The sequence below is a fragment of the Protopterus annectens genome, chromosome 2.part0, assembly GCF_019279795.1.
Source record: "Protopterus annectens isolate FY-2018-M chromosome 2.part0, PAN1.0, whole genome shotgun sequence".
Lineage (NCBI taxonomy): Eukaryota > Metazoa > Chordata > Ceratodontiformes > Protopteridae > Protopterus > Protopterus annectens.
The window spans coordinates 1,770,499,756-1,770,518,523 of record NC_056728.1 but is presented as its reverse complement, the minus strand read 5'-3'; positions in this window follow the sequence as shown (position 1 = coordinate 1,770,518,523).

Here is an 18,768-nt window from a genome sequence, read left to right as displayed (position 1 = left end):
TTGGGCACACTCCTTGTTGAAAGCATCATCAGTGCTACACATACGAGCGGCCCTCACCAGTTGCCCCTTCACAATAGAACGCATCTGTTTCCAAGGATGACAACTTGAAAAATGCAAGAAAGAGTTGCAATAGGTGGTTTTCCTAAAGATTGAAGAACAGAATCTGTTATTATGCGTGTCCTTTAACAACTGAACATCCAAATAATCAATAACAGAGGTCAAAAAGTGGTGTGTAAATCTTAAGAATTCTGTTGTGGAATTCATATATGAGATGAGTTCCAGAACAAGGAAGAGACACAGATTATGTGTAATTCACTAGTTTCCCTACCAAGCCATCCATTGTAGGAGGGATTAAGAGGGACAGAGCTAAGATTTGAGTGAAAACCAGGGACAGTTGAGCGGCATGCCTATAGGTGTAGGACAGCAGAGTATCAATGACATGTCTGTACCATAGGTCTAAGACAGGCTTAATGCTGTAATCCCTATTCCCCAAACCTCCATCCTCCCATCTTCACCCTGTTATATGGAGAAATCAATTACATACCTGGTGGAGTGCAGTACTCCTTTGTTGAACTTTGCTTCCAGTAATATTTTGCGAAGACATTTGCTGTGTAAGGTAAGTCTCATACAGACCTGTTCCCCATAAACCAGCTGCTTGCCTTTTTAAGGCATTGCTCATTAGCAGGTAATTGCCTCTGCACCAATCTGTGGCTCTGATATGCTAATTGCAGACAAAACAGCTGAATTGCATTAGGCAATGACATGCCACCACAGTGCAATATGTAAGGCCTTCTTCATGTAGATCTGGGCCCCTTTCTTAGCTGTTTAGATGGACATTAGTGATGTGTGGAGGCTACAGCATTAAAGACAGTAGGTATCATAACTGTCAACTGTAGAGATTTATGCAGTATGCCCACCATTTTGCCTCTTGTGTGTGGTCAGTGTCCCATGATATTTTGGTCATCTGGCAAATCGCTGGCAAATCATTGTGGGTTGAAGCCAGTAATGAAAGACACACATTTGAGTGTCAGACTTCATACCTATCAGAATATGCATGCTAATGTAATAGCTCAACTTACTATCTTTGTAAGAGCTAACTGTAAAACAAGCCCCTTCTCTGGGCCTTTGCCCCCCATTAAGTATGGCTGTGTCCAGATTCCTTGTTCTGGGGGTTGGGGGGTATGGTAGGTCTGTAGCAGCTACCTTTACATACAGCTGTGTGTACCACAGGCTGCAGCTGCTGCTGCAGCTAATACACATAGGAGGGAGTGTGACCACTCTGGAGTACAACAAGCTGTATGTGTAACTGTGGCAGCTGTGGCAGCCCTGTTGTTATGGCAGAACTTGGGTAAGGGTACCATTTATAGTCCCACTGAGGCATGTGATTAAAGTACATCTGTTATGCAACAGTGCCAATAACAGAGTAGTAGGCAACATATAGTTAGGCTATATGGATATGTGCAGTGTGTCCCTACCTGCAGGCCTTTGACTTGCAAAATTGGATAGCAGTTAATTAATTAGCAGTAACTTGAGCAGATAAATATTGCATGACTCATTCATTAATTGCTATCTTCACAATAATTTAATTGAACTGTAACACAAGACTGGATTTGAACCCTGAACTGTGTATGGCAAAATGCATTGTATGCAAGGCATTTAACAGACTGAGCTACTGAATAACTGCTACAGCAGGTGTATTTGCAAGATATATGTGCAGACATACAGGCTGTGACACACATTGCCTGCATCTATCAGTATGTGCATGGATTTATATGGCTGTATTTCTGGACCAGGATCCCAGCTGAACATGTACTTTGCCACTGATCCCTTAGCAGGTGTCTTTCTACATGTTGCAGATTAAAGGGCACAATTGCCTGCTATCACAGGCCTCACATCCATTATTATGTCTTTGGCTGTCTAGAGGTGTATTATTTCCCCAGATTCCAAGGTATACTCCCATTTTTCCCATTAGTTTTTATTTCAGTTTGCGTGGTGCAGCACAGTGCACATCTCCGCTGAGACACGCTTAATGACTGTACGCGGTAATTACTATGTTTTGATAAAAACACCTGTTTCAGCCAGATTTGCATGGTGTGAAAGGTTAATGCAGTGTGCTGTAGGTGTGATAGACTTGGGTTTGAAACATGGCAGAGGTGTTTATTTTGTACATGTATCTAACAATAGTATGAACACATTTAATCATTACAGCTCTATTTAGCTGAACTAAGCAAAGCACACCATGTTGCTCTATGCTAAAAATTTATAAAGAAAAGAAAAAGGGAGTGATAGAAAAGTGGTTAAATGGGGCAAGCAGGGAGAAAAACATCATAAAAGGCAGATAGGGGTGTGTAGGAAGGCTGTAGGAAAGAACCATAGCTATATATTTCTTGTACAGCATCAGCTGTGTACTTTGACAAAATTTCTAGATGAACTTGGACTCTCAAATCCCAGATAGAGGGCTGAGGACAACATAACTGTATTGTCAACCTAATTGATCCAAATTACATGTGTCCAGTGGACATGTGAGCGAAATGTAGAGCTATGTATGGAACAACATTTTTTGGGGGCCAGGTGCCCATTTTTTTTTTAAGGTGAGAGTGGAATGTTGGAGAAGGGACATAGGTACGTGTGGGAGAGGTAAGTTGGGTAGATGAGGGTGCATGTGCAAACAGACAAGACAGCAGACAGGAGTGGTGTGTGAAACATGAGAGGGTGAACATCTTGGATAGGGAGGTGTTGTGGAATCCGAGTCCCATGTGCCTTCAGACAACAGCAGCATGACTCATGTCCCCACTCATGGGACTGTCAGCATTGCCCCTTCACTGCTCTGAGGGTGGCTGTGCTGGAGGCTGGGCACCATGGTGATGCTGCCCTACCAGGTCAGCCAACATACCCTCAATCCAGTGCAGGCATTGGTCATAGCCATTGTGGACTATCCTGCGCACCAGGACCGGTAGCTCATCCCAGGTCACTACTCTCCCTCTCCCTCTGCCACTGCTCCCAGAGGAGGACCAGGCCCCATCTCCTGGAGCAGAACTATCTGACACAGCAGGTAGTGCAGAGGCAGCTGAGAGAGCACCACCAGTCTGGGTCCCAGATGTGCTGGGACCCAGTGCCATGGCCGGTTGAAGCAAGGAAGGGGTATCAGCTGGAACCACCTACCTTGGCATGTTGTGGTAAATGAGGTAAAGCAATAAGTTATGGTTAGTAACAACCAAACCATTGTTAGTAGTAACAGACTGGAACATCATATTTATTAATCCAAATACATATTAATATATATTATGTGCAACACAACATTATGTAACATAACAGTCAGCATGGTAGAAGCATGCAAGTGTGAAGTAAATCATAAGGCCAACCAAACAGTTTAACAAAATATGTTAATACTGAATCATAATAAAACATAACAATAATTAACATTTCCCAAAATACAGTTAATTTAACAAATTATGTTAATATGAAATCATAATAATACATTACAATAATGAATAGATTAAGATAAGTGGTGGGGAGAGATAGAGAGAGAAAAACTTCATACACACTGAGCAGAGTGGATGAGAGTTGTTGACCACAACTGTTAGCTGAGATATATAAGTATCCTGTTTTTTTTTCAATTATTTATACAGATTATTGTTTATAACAATTAATATAAAGCACTTTTATTGCCTGCTTTTTAGACTTTGAGTGTATTTTATTGCTATTAACTAATCTGCACAAGTAACTGATTTGTTTGCAGTTAAAAGCATTCTGTATCTTTACAAATCTTTATCTGTTTAAAAACTTTCATTTATGGCTTTCTCTAGTGCGTACTGTCTGTAGGCTATTGTTTTTGTCCCCAACCCCCCCCCTCCCAGTTGGTGTCTTGCTGTTATACTTGGTGGCTTTGTAGTTGCCCGCCCCTACTGTAAATCTGATCTGTGACACTCCTCCCAGTCTAGTGTCATTAGCTCATTCTACCTAATACAGAGAGAACATTGGATAAGGCCTTCTGTTTCTCCTTTTTCCCTTTCAAAAAAAAAAACACATTTTTTTTGCCTGAATCTCCTTGTGTTCTGACTGTGCTTCTCAAACATTTTGGAAATATAGAGTATATTTCAGAGCATTTATTATAACTGTAATTGCCTTAATATTGCTACAACTCAAGTGCTCTAGGCTGCACTGCATCTGAAGCGTTTGTGTGTTTTAGCTGCTTTTCTGTATCTATAGACTTCTCTGTTTCTTTAACTAAATAAGCTCTGCAAAGTTGTTTTATTGCATTCCTGCCTGTATTTCTGAGTTTAAAGTTTGTTTTTGCTTAGTTTAACTGGTAGGCTACGCACTCAAGTGTGCTAGCCGAATTAAAACATTTACTGTGTTTCTGTACCTAATTTCTGCTACTTTGTAAAAAAAAAAAAAAAAAGAAAAAAAATATCTTTGTTTCCCACCTTTACTGAACTAGAATGGTCAAGTCTTCAGGTATTGCTGATCTCCGGGCTGTGTCATAGTTCCTGTGTTGCCCATATCCTTATTTGGATAGGAGGAAGCTTCTTTGTTCACCAGTGAGAATGGGGAGCTCTGAGCAGCCTATCTGTCCCTTGAGGAGTGGTTCCAGCCCAGTGACTTGTAGCTTATTGGCCGTTTTGGGCCATTTCCTATCTCTTTCTAACCCCCTGCTTTAAAGCCAGCTTTAACGCACTTTTGCGCTTGTAATTTAAAGTTTGTCCTGTTTGTTGCATTTACCTGTTGAGGCTACACACTCAAGTGCGCTTGCCTGTGTTACATATTTATTGCATTTTCCTGCTGTTTGTTGCAAAAAAGAAAAAAAAAAAAAAAAAATTATCCTTGTTTCCCGTCTTTCCTGACCTAGAGTAGTCCAAATACAGGCTTTGCTGTATTCTGGACTTTTGGAAAGTTCCTGTGTTGCCCATTTCCTGTCTTGGATAAAGGGAGGCTTCTTTGTTCACCAGTGGCAGTGGGGAGCTTAGAGCAGCCTATCTATCCCTGGAGGAGTGTTCCCAGCACAAGAATCTGGTAGTCTATTGGCTGTTTTGGGCCAATTTCTAGCTCTTTCAAGTCCCCCTGTATAAAACCCGCTTTGGCATGATTTTTGCGCTTGTTACTACTCAGCCAAGTTCCTCGTGGTCCTGCAGAGTGGTGCTAGCAGCAGAGAGGCTAAAAGAGTGACTGCTAACCTGATAAAAGTGTTTTTTTCCTGCTACTACCTGGGTGACTGTCCGATCTATTTAAACTGCAAGTATTTCTGCTTCTTGAACTGTTTTAAACTGTTTAAAGTTGTTTTTGCACCTGCACTTTTAAAGTCTGTCCTGTTTGTTGCCTTTACCTGTTGAGGCTACACACTCAAGTGCGCTAGCTTGTGTTAGATATTTATTGCATTTTCCTGCTGTTTGTTGCAAAAAAGAAAAAAACAAAAAAAATTATCCTTGTTTCCCGTCTTTCCTGACCTAGAGTAGTCCAAATACAGGCTTTGCTGTATTCTGGACTTTTGGAAAGTTCCTGTGTTGCCCATTTCCTTTCTTGGATAAAGGGAGGCTTCTTTGTTCACCACTGGCAGTGGGGAGCTTAGAGCAGCCTATCTATCCCTGGAGGAGTGTTCCCAGCACAATAAACTGGTAGTCTATTGGCCGTTTTGGGCCAATTTCTACCTCTTTCAAGTCCCCCTGTATAAAACCCACTTTGGCGCAGTTTTTGTGCTTGTTACTACTCAGCCAAGCTCCTCGTGGTCCTGCAGAGTGGTGCTAGCAGCAGAGAGGCTAAAAGAGAGACTGCTAACCTGATAAAAGTGTTTTTTTCCTGCTACTACCTGGGCGACTGTCCGATCTAGCTAAACTGCAAGTATTTCTGCTTCTTGAACTGTTTTAAACTGTTTAAAGTTGTTTTTGCACCTGCACTTTTAAAGTCTGTCCTGTTTGTTGCCTTTACCTGTTGAGGCTACACACTCAAGTGCGCTAGCTTGTGTTAGATATTTATTGCATTTTCCTGCTGTTTGTTGCAAAAAAGAAAAAAACAAAAAAAATTATCCTTGTTTCCCGTCTTTCCTGACCTAGAGTAGTCCAAATACAGGCTTTGCTGTATTCTGGACTTTTGGAAAGTTCCTGTGTTGCCCATTTCCTTTCTTGGATAAAGGGAGGCTTCTTTGTTCACCACTGGCAGTGGGGAGCTTAGAGCAGCCTATCTATCCCTGGAGGAGTGTTCCCAGCACAATAAACTGGTAGTCTATTGGCCGTTTTGGGCCAATTTCTACCTCTTTCAAGTCCCCCTGTATAAAACCCACTTTGGCGCAGTTTTTGTGCTTGTTACTACTCAGCCAAGCTCCTCGTGGTCCTGCAGAGTGGTGCTAGCAGCAGAGAGGCTAAAAGAGAGACTGCTAACCTGATAAAAGTGTTTTTTTCCTGCTACTACCTGGGCGACCGTCCGATCTAGCTAAACTGCAAGTATTTCTGCTTCTTGAACTGTTTTAAACTGTTTAAAGTTGTTTTTGCACCTGCACTTTTAAAGTTTGTCCTGTTTGTTGCATATACCTGTTGAGGCTACACACTCAAGTGCGCTAGCCTATGTTACATATTTATTGTATTTTCCTGCTGTTTGTTGCAAAAAAGAAAAAAAAACAAAAAAATTATTCATGTTTCCCATCTTTCCTGACCTAGAGTAGTCCAAATACAGGATTTGCTGTATTCTGGACTTTTGGAAAGTTCCTGTGTTGCCCATTTCCTTTCTTGGATAAAGGGAGGCTTCTTTGTTCACCAGTGGCAGTGGGGAGCTTAAAGCAGCCTATCTATCCCTGGAGGAGTGTTCCCAGCACAAGAATCTGGTAGTCTATTGGCCGTTTTGGGCCAATTTCTAGCTCTTTCAAGTCCCCATGTATAAAACCTGCTTTGGTGCAGTTTTTGTGCTTGTTACTACTCAGCCAAGCTCCTCGTGGTCCTGCAGAGTGGTGCTAGCAGCAGAGAGGCTAAAAGAGCGACTGCTAACCTGATAAAAGTGTTTTTTTCCTGCTACTACCTGGGCGACCGTCCGATCTAGCTAAACTGCAAGTATTTCTGCTTCTTGAACTGTTTTAAACTGTTTAAAGTTGTTTTTGCACCTGCAGTTTTAAAGTTTGTCCTGTTTGTTGCATATACCTGTTGAGGCTACACACTCAAGTGCGCTAGCCTATGTTTCATATTTATTGTATTTTCCTGCTGTTTGTTGCAAAAAAGAAAAAAAAACAAAAAAATTATTCTTGTTTCCCATCTTTCCTGACCTAGAGTAGTCCAAATACAGGCTTTGCTGTATTCTGGACTTTTGGAAAGTTCCTGTGTTGCCCATTTCCTTTCTTGGATAAAGGGAGGCTTCTTTGTTCACCAGTGGCAGTGGGGAGCTTAGAGCAGCCTATCTATCCCTGGAGGAGTGTTCCCATCACAAGAATCTGGTAGTCTATTGGCCGTTTTGGGCCAATTTCTAGCTCTTTCAAGTCCCCATGTATAAAACCCGCTTTGGTGCAGTTTTTGTGCTTGTTACTACTCAGCCAAGCTCCTCGTGGTCCTGCAGAGTGGTGCTAGCAGCAGAGAGGCTAAAAGAGCGACTGCTAACCTGATAAAAGTGTTTTTTTTTCCTGCTACTACCTGGGCGACTGTCTGATCTAGCTAAACTGCAAGTATTTCTGCTTCATGAACTGTTTTAAACTGTTTAAAGTTGTTTTTGCACCTGCACTTTTAAAGTTTGTCCTGTTTGTTGCATTTACTTGTTTAGGCTACACACTGAAGTGCGCTAGGCTGTGTTACATATTTATTGCATTTTCCTGCTGTTTGTTGCAAAAATGAAAAAAAACAAAAAAATTATCATTGTTTCCTGTCTTTACTGACCTAGAGTAGTCCAAATACAGTCTTTGCTGTATTCTGGACTTTTGGAAAGTTCCTGTGTTGCCCATTTCCCTACTTGGAAAAAGGGAGGCGTCTTTGTTCACCAGTGACAGTGGGGAGTTTAGAGCAGTCTATCTATCCCTGGAGGAGTGTTCCCAGCACAAGAATCTGGTAGTCTATTGGCCGTTTTGGGCCAGTTTATAGCTCTTTCAAGTCTCCCTGTATAAAACCCACTTTGGCGCGGTTTTTGTGCTTGTTACTGCTCAGCCAAGCTCCTTGTGGTCCTGCAAAGTGGTGCTAATAGCAGAGAGGCTAAAAGAGCAACTGCTAACATGATAAAAGTGTTTTTTTTTCCTGCTACTACCTGGGCGACTGTCCGATCTAGCTAAACTGCAAGTATTTCTGCTTCTTATTTATTTATTATTATTTATTTTATTTTACATTTGTTGACCGGGAAAGTCCGACTGGACACATGTCCGTTTTCAGTGGAGGCCCGGGGAGAAAAGCTCCAATAATACAATAGCAGTTTATAAAAAGTTCAATAGTACAAAGTAGGTTGCAGCAATGATTGTCAGCTAACATACGATTGTAGTTATGCACTAAATACCCAGGGTAGAAAAAATTTTTACATTAGTATGTACAATCACAATTATAAAGAGAAAAACAAAGTGTCATATAGTTAGTATACAGAGGTGAGAAAAAAGTTACATTAAGATGAACAGTGAACAATTATTATAAGAAACAAACCTACATGTAGTTAGTTTCGGGAGGAGAGAGTAGAAGGCTTGAGGCCTAGGAGGCTAGTAATTTTACTGAGGAGTGTTCCCAACACAAGAATCTAGCAGTCTATTGTCTGTTTTGGGCCAATTTCTAGCTCTTTCAAGTCCCCCTGTATAAAACCCGCTTTGGCGTGGTTTTTGCGCTTGTTACTACTCAGCCAAGCTCCTTGTGGTCCTGCAGAGTGGTGCTAGCAGCAGAGAGGCTAAAACAGTGACTGCTAACCTGATAAAAGTGCTTTTTTTTCCTGCTACTACCTGGGCGACTGTCCAATCTAGCTAAGCTGCAAGTATTTCTGCTTCTTGAACTGTGTTAAACTGTTTAAAGTTGTTTTTTCACCTGCACTTTTAAAGTTTGTCCTGTTTGTTGCATTTATCTGTTGAGGCTACACACTCAAGTGTGCTAGCCTATGTTACATATTTATTGCATTTTCCTGCTGTTTGTTGCAAAAAAAGAAAAAAAAAATTATCCTTGTTTCCCATCTTTCCTGACCTAGAGTAGTCGAAATACAGGCTTTGCTGTATTCTGGACTTTTGGAAAGTTCCTGTGTTGCCCATTTCCTTTCTTGGATAAAGGGTGGCTTCTTTGTTCACCTGTTGCAGTGGGGAGCTTAGAGCAGCCTTTCTATCCCTGGAGGAGTGTTCTCAGCACAAGAATCTGGTAGTCTATTGGCTGTTTCGGGCCAATTTCTAGCTCTTTCAAGTCCCCCTGTATAAAACCCGCTTTGGCGTGGTTTTTGCACTTGTTACTACTCAACCAAGCTCCTCGTGGGCCTGCAGAGTGGTGCTAGCAGCAGAGAGGCTAAAAGAGTGACTGCTAACCTGATAAAAGTGTTTTTCTTCCTGCTACTACCTGGGTGACTGTCCGATCTAGCTAAACTGCAAGTATTTCTGCTTCTTGAATTGTTTTAAACTGTTTAAAGTTGTTTTTGCACCTGCACTTTTAGAGTTTTTCCTGTTTGTTGCATTTATCTTTTAAGGCTACACACTCAAGTGCGCTAGCCTGTGTTACATATTTATTGCATTTTCCTGCTGTTTGTTGCAAAACAGAAAAAAAACAAAAAAAATTATCCTTGTTTCCCGTCTTTCCTGACCTAGAGTAGTCCAAATACAGTCTTTGCTGTATTCTGGACTTTTGGAAAGTTCCTATGTTGCCCATTTCCTTTCTTGGATAAAGGGAGGCTTCTTTGTTCACCAGTGGCAGTGGGGAGCTTAGAGCAGCCTATCTATCCCTGGAGGAGTGTTCCCAGCACAAGATTCTGGTAGTCTATTGGCCATTTTGGGCCAATTTCTACCTCTTTCAAGTCCCCCTGTATAAAACCCACTTTGGCGCGGTTTTTGCGCTTGTTACTACTCAGCCAAGCTCCTCGTGGTCCTGCAGAGTGGTCCTAGCAGCAGAGAGGCTAAAAGAGTGACTGCTAACCTGATAAAATGTTTTTTTTCCTGCTACTACCTGGGCAACTGTCCGATCTAGCTAAACTGCAAGTATTTCTGCTTCTTGAACTATTTTAAACTGTTTAAAGTTGTTTTCGCACCACCACTTTTAAAGTTTGTCCTGTTTGTTGCATTTATCTGTTGAGGCTACACACTCAAGTGCAGTAGCCTGTATTACATATTTATTGCATTTTCCTGCTGTTTATTGCAAAAAAAAAAAAAAAATTATCTTTGTTTCCCATCTTTCCTGACCTAGAGTAGTCCAAATACAGGCTTTGCTATATTCTGGACTTTTGGAAAGTTCCTGTGTTGCCCATTTCCTTTCTTGGATAAAGGAAGGCTTTTTTGTTCACCAGTAGCAGTGGGGAGCTTAGAGCAGCCTATCTATCCCTGGAGGAATGTTCCCAGCACAAGAATCTGGTAGTCTAGTGGCTGTTTCGGGCCAATTTCTAGCTCTTTCAAGTCCCCCTGTATAAAACTTGCTTTGGCACAGTTTTTGCGCTAGTTACTACTCAGCCAAGCTCCTCGTGGGCCTGCAGAGTGGTGCTAGCAGCAGAGAGGCTAAAAGAGCGACTGCTAACCTGATAAAAGTGTTTTTCTTCCTGCTACTACCTGGGTGACTGTCCGATCTAGCTAAACTGCAAGTATTTCTGCTTCTTGAATTGTTTTAAACTGTTTAAAGTTGTTTTTGCACCTGCACTTTTAAAGTTTGTCCTGTTTGTTGCATTTATCTGTTAAGGCTACACACTCAAGTGTGCTAGCCTGTGTTACATATTTATTGCATTTTCCTGCTGTTTGTTGCAAAAAAGAAAAAAACAAAAAAATTATCCTTGTTTCCCATCTTTTGTGACCTAGAGTAGTCCAAATACAGGCTTTGCTGTATTCTGGACTTTTGGAAAGTTCCTGTGTTGCCCATTTCCTTTCTTGGATAAAGGGAGGCTTCTTTGTTCACCAGTGGCAGTGGGGAGATTAGAGCAGCCTATCTATCCCTGGTGGAGTGTTCCCAGCACAAGAATCTGGTAGTCTATTGGCCATTTTGGGCCAATTTCTAGCTCTTTCAAGTCCCCCTGTATAAAACCCACTTTGGCGCGGCTTTGTGCGATTTTGCGCATAGCGCAGCATCGGGCAGCTTCGCTTAATTGGATTTAAACCATTCTCAGCTCCACAAAGTCTGCTCTTCACTTTTTCCCTTAGAACTGGTCTAGTTCTCATAATAAACACCCTATTCCTACTCTAAAGCCTGGCACTTGCTCAATAAAGCAATTATATAAGTCAGCACTAAAAAATTAAAAGCACTACACCCTCACAAACCCCCTTGAGTACCTTGTTCCCCATTGGCCCTTTTTTTCAATTATAAAGGAATTCTCAATACTATTCTAGCATGTCCAAAGGTCAGTTTTCAATCTCCTCTCCAGTCCAGCTGGTGAATCTGGGAATCTTGAGGCAATGTTACAACTGCCTCATGTACACAGACAACTCTCTCCTCCTCCCAACAAATTCCAACACATGCGAGAGATGCAACCATATATCCAAACTGGAGGCTAAGCTCTCTCAACTCAGTACTGGCGTAACCAGTCAGGAGAAGAAGGAAACCACACTCACTACAATTCCAGTCTCACATAGACCTACCACGACAGCAAACCAAACACATATGCACACAAAAACATACTCAGAGGCTCTAAATAAAAATTGGCCTAAGCAGCAGAGACCTCCAAAGCAGACACCCAAGCAACCGCTACCCCAAAACAAAATACGTGCAACACATAGCTCACAAAGCCAGTGCGCCAAACAGTCACAGCCCTTAAGGCTAAACAACACACTTGATACACTTGTAATAGGTGACTCTGTCGTCAGGCACACTGACGTCCTGCTCACCAGGCTAAACAAGGAGAAGGTCACGGTGAGCTGCCTGTCGGGCACTAGGATCCGCCACATAACACAAGCACTCAGGTCACTCCAAGGCAAGTACAAATATGACTCAGTCATTGTCCATGCTGGTGTGAATGACCTGAGACGTACCTCCCTGGACTACATGAAAAGAGACATAGAGGAACTCTCTGAGCATGTAGCCCAGACCGGTATGACCCTGACCTTGAGTAGCATCTTACCCTCACCAAGAATGATGCCACAATATGAAGACAAGATGATCAATTTCAACAATTGGCTTAAGTATTGGTGTCATTCAAAGGGGATCCAATGCCTGTCAGCCTGGGATGACATGCTCGACAAGCCACGATGCTTCACTAGGGACGGCTTGCACCTGTCACCCCTGGGCTTTCGGATATTGGCAAAGGCTCTTGCCACCCCCATAGTGCCTTTTTTAGGCAAGGCTCAAAAGACAAACCCACCTCCATAGGTATCACAAGGGATAAGAAACTAAGAGTAATGCTACTCAACGCCAGAAGTCTAAACCTCAAGATGCACACACTCGAAACTCTCCTTAGCATGGAGAACATCGATATCTGTGCAGTAATGGAAACCTGGTTCAAGGCTCCCGAGAGCACCCCAGCACTACCAGATTATACCTCATACCATGCTTTTCGGCCCCAAAACTTGGACCGAACCACAAAAGGAGGGGGAGTATCAATATTCGTCAAAGATACCCACACCTCCATGTTGGTGGCACAGCACAAAGCATCAGAGACTATCCATGTGCAACTAACAGTGGGTAAAACTGCCTTCCAGTTTATAGCCTGCTACAGACCACCCTCCCAAACCCAGGAACCCCACTCAGCCTTCCTGAGAACACTGGAAAATATGAAGGTCTCTCCAAACACCATTATATTGGGCGACTTCAACTACCCAAACATAGACTGGGAGCATTACTCTAGCTCCAACACCCTAGCCCAAAGGTTCCTAGAATTTATAAACTCAAATGCTATGGAACAACTTGTTACCACTCTCACAAGAGGGGAAAACATACTGGACCTGATCATCACCAACATGGGGGCTCTATGCTCCAGACCAGAAGTGTATCCCTCACTGGTAAGATCAGACCATAAACTAATCTCACTGGATATTCACATCCCGACCCCACCCCCTGCCCAGAAAACCACAGTGAAAAACTTCTCTAAAGCAAATTTCACACTTCTCAAAACCGAGGTGGAATCCTTCAAAGCCCACGGGCCTGTGGAAAATACGGCCCAGACCACAGAATCCTTTATAAATGCATTCTATGAACACCTTCAGGAAAGCATGGATCATGCAATCCCAAATAAAACCAAGACCCAATCCTCCAAAGGCAGGTGTCCTGTCTGGTGGATCCCAGCCATAAACAAACTATACAATAGAAGGAGGAAGCTACTACATGATAGAGCAAAATCCCAAAAAGGGAAGGCATCTCTGATCAGTATTATCAAAAAACTACGGGCACTCATAAAATCGTCTAAAGCCAGCTTCAAGAGAAAAATTGCACAGGACACTAAGGATAATCACAAGGCTTTCTTTAGTTATGTTAGCAACCTGGGTGGGAATTCACAGATATTCTCAGAATAAGTCCAAAATGACAAAAAATACACCGAACCCACAGACATCGCCAACATCCTAGCTGACAGGTTCAGCGCAAATTTCTCCCACCCTCCCCACCAAAAGGGCAAATATCTATCCCAGCAGAGTGCTGCCCCCCTGACATCTCAGATGCTCAGGTAAGAGCCGCCCTCTCCAAAGCAAAAAACACAGCATCAATGGGACCAGATGGTGTCCCGGGTTGCATCCTACATGAACTCCAAGAAGAGCTAAACCCAAATATAAAACTACTGTTCAATCTCAGCCTTACTACAGGATATGTACCCAAAGAGTGGTGTACAGCAACAGTGGTCCCTCTACACAAAGGTGGTTCCTCAATGGATCCTGGAAACTATCGCACCATAAGCCTGACTAGCTTGGTCTGCAAAGCTATGGAAAGGATCATCATGGACCTCATAAATAAAGATATTGGGGACCTACAGACACTGGATCCTACCCAGTTCGGCTTTGTTAAGGGCAGATCCTGCCTCTTAAACCTGGTCGATTTCTTTGAAACAGTCACCAAGGCCATTGACGAGGGGAAGGTGGTCCACACAGCCTACCTGGACCTCGCAAAAGCCTTCAATACAATACCCCATTTGGGCATTATAGATAAGCTCACCAGCTTAAATATAAACCCCTATGTCACTAGATGGGTTGCAAACTGGCTCAAGGACAGAACCCACATGGTTAGAATTGCTGGAGCCATGTCAGACTCCAAACCATTACAAGTGACATCCCACAAGGCTCAGTCCTGGGACCTCTCTTGTTCGGTATATATTTCTTGGAGATACAGGCCAACACGGAAGGACTGTGGCTGACCAAGTTCGTAGATGACTGCAAACTAGGCGCCATAATCGACTCTCCAGCCAACACAAGCATCCTACAAAAGGGCCTCATAGAAACAGACAACTGGTGCCAGAGCCATGGCCTCAAGCTAAACGCCAAAAAGTGTATAGTCATCCCCATTGGCAAAAACAAAGTGCCCACAAATGACCACATACGTGGTAATCCATTAAGTATGGAAGAAGTAATTAGGGACCTGGGGACCCAAGTTGATAGCAATCTCTCATTTGAAAACCACGTGGCCAAAGTGGTTAGAAAAACATTTTATATAGCCCACCTAATCATGAAGGGATTCACATCTAGATCAGGGGAGGTCATCGTGCCTCTTTACTCATCCTTCATCAGGCCCATAATTGAGTACAATGCCCCTTTTGGGATGTACCATACCAGACACCTGCAGCAACTGGAAAGATCCCAAAAGTACCTCACCAAGAGGATCAAAGGACTCAAACAGATGCCATATGCTGCCCGGTTAAAGAAACTCCAGCTCTACTCAGTGGCATACCACCTGCTCAGAGGCGATCTGTGCCTGACGTATAAAGCCATGTCCAACCCGGAATTAATGGACATGCTGCACCTCAGAAAATCCAAATCCCATCAAGCTACATGCTCGAGAGACTTGAACCTCAGCACTGAAATAAATAGGACATGCTGGAGGGACAGATTCATAACCCAGAGGCTCCCTTCACTCTGGAATAAAATCCCAGTCCAGGTTAGGCAGAGTCCCTCATTGACTCTCTTCAAGAGGAATCTTGATGAGTTTATAGGAGATCATAGGTTTACCCCGGGTGTCACTTCTGTGTCACTGTTAGACAGAGGCACAGTAAACTAACCTCGAAAAAGGGCACAGCAAAATTCATTTAAAATGTTGTGGCGAAAGCCAAACACACTCTGGCTAGGCTTATAAATGCCCTAGGGCAGATAGCCTAGTATGAACCTATGAACCTATGAACCTATTAGTGACATTCCAGATGATATCCCTGACAACACTGGTCATACATACTTCTAGAGGTGTGTACTGACAGTTGTGATTACACTGAATGCAATTCTCCTATAGCTGTTATAACAGTTACATACTTCTCAAGCTGATAGCAAGGGACAATAAGGGCCAAGCACTAACAAATGCAGGTACATAACTACTGAGAATGGTTTCACATAATGTGGACTTCTATAACTACCAGGGTATTCTGTAAATGGATTTGGTAATACATTGAATTCCAGGTAATAATTTATCTGGTAAACATGTGACAGATGGAGTAGTCATCTCTAATTACATTATGAGAAATTGTGACACTTGAGAGGCATGATTCTGTACAGCAATTAAACTAGACAGCTGTCATGGCATAGCTGGCAGGCATGGGAGTAGAGCCCACTAGCTGTGACTGCAAGGGGCATCTGCAAATAATTTAATAATTGACTGCAGCAGCATATTACAGAAATGCCAGAGATACAGTCATACCGGGATTACACAGTTTTATTTCTGAATCAACAATGTTGATGAACACATTCTTGCTATTGAGTGTAACATTTTGCTAGCTGTTATTGGTATTGTTTCTTGTTTTTATTGAACTGCAGTTGTTATTATTCATTTATTGCACAACAGCTCTAATTCCACATTTATTGCAATACAGTTCTAATTCCAACTTTATTGCACTACAGACTTTATCGTATATACTTTAATGCAGTTACTAGTATTGTTTCATGTTTTTATTATACTACAGTTGACATTCTTAATTTCTTGCAGTACAGCTCTAATTCCACATTTATTGCACTACAGACTTTTATTGCACTTAATGCTTTACTCTTTCTTGCTTATTGCACTACAGTCGGCATAATACATCCATATTCACCGAGCTCACTGCGCAACCTGGCCAGGTGCCCGGCAGGGAACTCAACATTATGAGGCCTCTCACCTGCAGCTGTTGGAAGAGAAGCACACCATTATGCATACCAGTTTTGCAGACATTCAGATTACATATTGGTAAAACAGAGGAAAAATCACTTGCATATCTGTGGGGCATTCCCTTCCCTCGCTTCTTGGACCCAGGTGTTCAAGGTTCTCCTCTTTCACCATTTCAGTTCATCATGGTGGTGACAACACTGCTCACCTGTGTGAGGAATACCAGTAACACTGGTGAGTTTTCTGGCCAACCCATCCCAGACCTCCACCTTACACTTTGAGCCCTGGAAACCACCCTGCAGCAGCCTGTCTTCATGGTTTTTAACAAGGAACTCATCCATGACTCTGGACTCTTGAATGCCCCACCACTGCATCCGAAAGTGCACAAGCCAATTAGAGCTGAGTAACACACAAACTTGGAAAATCATGGTTTTAGCGAAGCTGAGCACTAGGCAAACTTTGGCAGCCATTACCATGTTTATGCAGTGCTTAGCATGTATGAGCACAGTTGTACAGAGTGCACTGGAGACATATTTTAAGAGTGTGTCCATAATGCATGCAGCAAAAATACAGACAAGTTCTGACTTCCATTCATTCGAACTCTGGACCTACTACACATACAGCCATAACTCTTCCCATTTGGCTACGTGGATATCAGTAAATCAGGTATACGTTCACATATACCACTGTGCTACATGTCAGCAGTGCTGAGCACTGTGACTCTCCATGCAAAAATGTTTAAACACACCAATAAATAAATAAAGAAATACATCCAGTTTCTATTTTTAGATGTCTGACAGGTATCGGCTATGAATGTATGAGCTCCACTCCATGCCAGGTAAATGTCAAATTAAAAAAAACATAAATTGTCATTTTTCTTATTAATTATATCCACTTTCTATTTTTAGATGTCTGGCAGGTGTCAGCTGTCTACAAGTGAGCACAGTTTGGCACTGCTGTGCTCTGCGCCACGCAAACATGCATTTAAAAAAATACAGGACATTATAGAATATCATAACATTTACACATTCAACATTTGAGACACTGCACAACATTGCTACAGTGGCGGGGACCATTGCAGGGAGTCTCAAACTCTTCTGCAGCCATGGTTAGCCACTATGCATCTCCCTATACTGATTCAATATCCGTGTTCCTTGGCTCTCCCTCGAATGTGTGCCCTCATTAATATGCATGATGCGCTGCCCAGGGGGGACTGCGACCATGTACATGGATACCTACGGTACCTACATGGATTTTATTAAATCCTCGGGCATGCCTCACTGTGCAATATTATAAAAATGGTCAGAAACAAGCTAGATTATCTCTAAACAGGCAATGTTAAGTACTTCCAGCAATAAATAACTGTTGTAATTTACCTTATAAGGTTGTTTATATAGTTATTATGCACATATAAATACATAACTAGTAGAAAATGTAATGTAATGTTTCTTCCAGTCATAGTCAGACCTCTGTAATTTTAATTTCATGTCAAATATTTGTTTTATTCATTTTATAATGTTTCATCTTGTTTCTACAGTATTTCCAAGGCTTTTGGCTCACATGAATTCTTCTTAGATCACTCTACTACTTCAGTTAACAAACAAAAAATAAATGAATAATTGAGTAAATGAAAATAAATAAATACATGCATACTTATGTACATACAATCCTGTATATATGCACACATTAAAATGTATTGCACCATTGGTAGTAAGATAAAAGCTGCTATAGCATGGCCATTTTAAAAGTTAAGTTTCATTAATAATGGAAATAATGTTAAAGAAGGAAACATTGAACGTATATGCAGATATGCTTTCTGTATTATAGCAACATAAACTGTTTGTTATTAAAAAATGAGGAGACAATAAAAGCAAGATGTACTTCTTACTTTAGAAATCTTCTGTCTAACTTTTGTGGGCCATGACATATTGCAATAGTTAGATTTTTTAATGTGTAATGCACTAATCCTCATACAGTAATAACAGGAGCTATTGTGTGCATGTGCTAGGACACACAAAAACCTTTTTTAGACAGTTCTCAGTGTATATGAACACCTATCACTAGTCCTCCTTTCCTGTGCACTGTGCTGTTCAACGCTTAAACCAGTGCTGGCCTGCACCAGTGGTACTAGGGGATAAAACCCTGGTCATGGCCTAGATAAGCCAAATTTGATTAATGCCTCAGGTACGTGGCAGTACTGGGATGGAGGATGAGCATGCCAATCAGAGATCTTGTTGAGGTCTGGTGTAGTCCAGACCTCTTCGCAGGACAGACTGCAAGGATGGAATGAGGCAGACAGACCACATTAAGGACATGAAGTGGGCTTTTCCTAAAACTACTCCTTATTGTCCACCCAGATGAACAATATTTGAGATGTCAGCATTCTGGGAGGGGGTGATATGACTAAGGAATGTGGACAGGCTGCTGCATAAATGATGGTGAACACTGCTGTGCCTCCTTATAGGAT